Consider the following 854-nt stretch of genomic DNA (forward strand, 5'->3'; position numbering starts at 1 on the left):
CCCTCATGAACGACAGGTTCGTGACCCTCAGAGTCCCCGACAGGTACCGACTGCCTCTCGATAGACTTCTTCCTCTTTTTCTTCTCCTTCTTCTTCTTCTTCTTCGGAGGTTCATCAGATCCGGTCCTCGCTTGGGTATCGATTGAAGCAGAAGAATCGGGAGCAGACCTTTTCTTCTTGTTACCGTCCGTCACCGACGGCTCGGTAGTCTCTCATTCAGAAGACTGCACGAGATCCTCCCTCGAGGACTCGATATTAATCGGGCCTACAGATGGTCTTGGGGAAATAGCAAGAGGGGGAGGCCCTGAATGAGTCGTCTCACCAGGAGTCGTCCTACTAGGAGTCGTCTCACCAGGAGTCGTCTAGCTAGGAGTCGCCTTATTAGGAGTTGTCTCACCAGGAGTCGTCCTACTAGGAGTCGCCTAACCAGGAGTCGCAGAAGATGTCTTTTTCACTCCGCTCAGCTTCTTCTTGATTAGTGCACTCAAGTCCGCAAGTTCCTTCATTTCCCTAGCTGCGTTGATCACCTTTTTCTCGGCACGATTGAATATCGAAAAGCGCCGCTTGTTGCCAATAATCAAAGGTGACAAATCGGATCTCCAGTCCCCTGCAAAAGGACGACGAGTCAAATCCGGATAAAGGCCTCAAGTGAACAGACGTGAGCCAGGAAAACCATGTAATCGTGAAAAGGAAACTTACTCTTCGAGATCCTGTCGATGGCTCTTCGAATCCTCTCAACGGTGATGTCTTTCCAGCTTACTTGAACACGCGACACGACGGCACGAGCGTTAGCAATGAACTCTTCTGGATAGGAGGGCGAATCTGGGTGATCAACTGCAATCAAACGAAGACTC

Source organism: Brassica oleracea, chromosome C9, assembly GCF_000695525.1.
Source record: "Brassica oleracea var. oleracea cultivar TO1000 chromosome C9, BOL, whole genome shotgun sequence".
Taxonomy (NCBI): Eukaryota; Viridiplantae; Streptophyta; class Magnoliopsida; order Brassicales; family Brassicaceae; genus Brassica; species Brassica oleracea.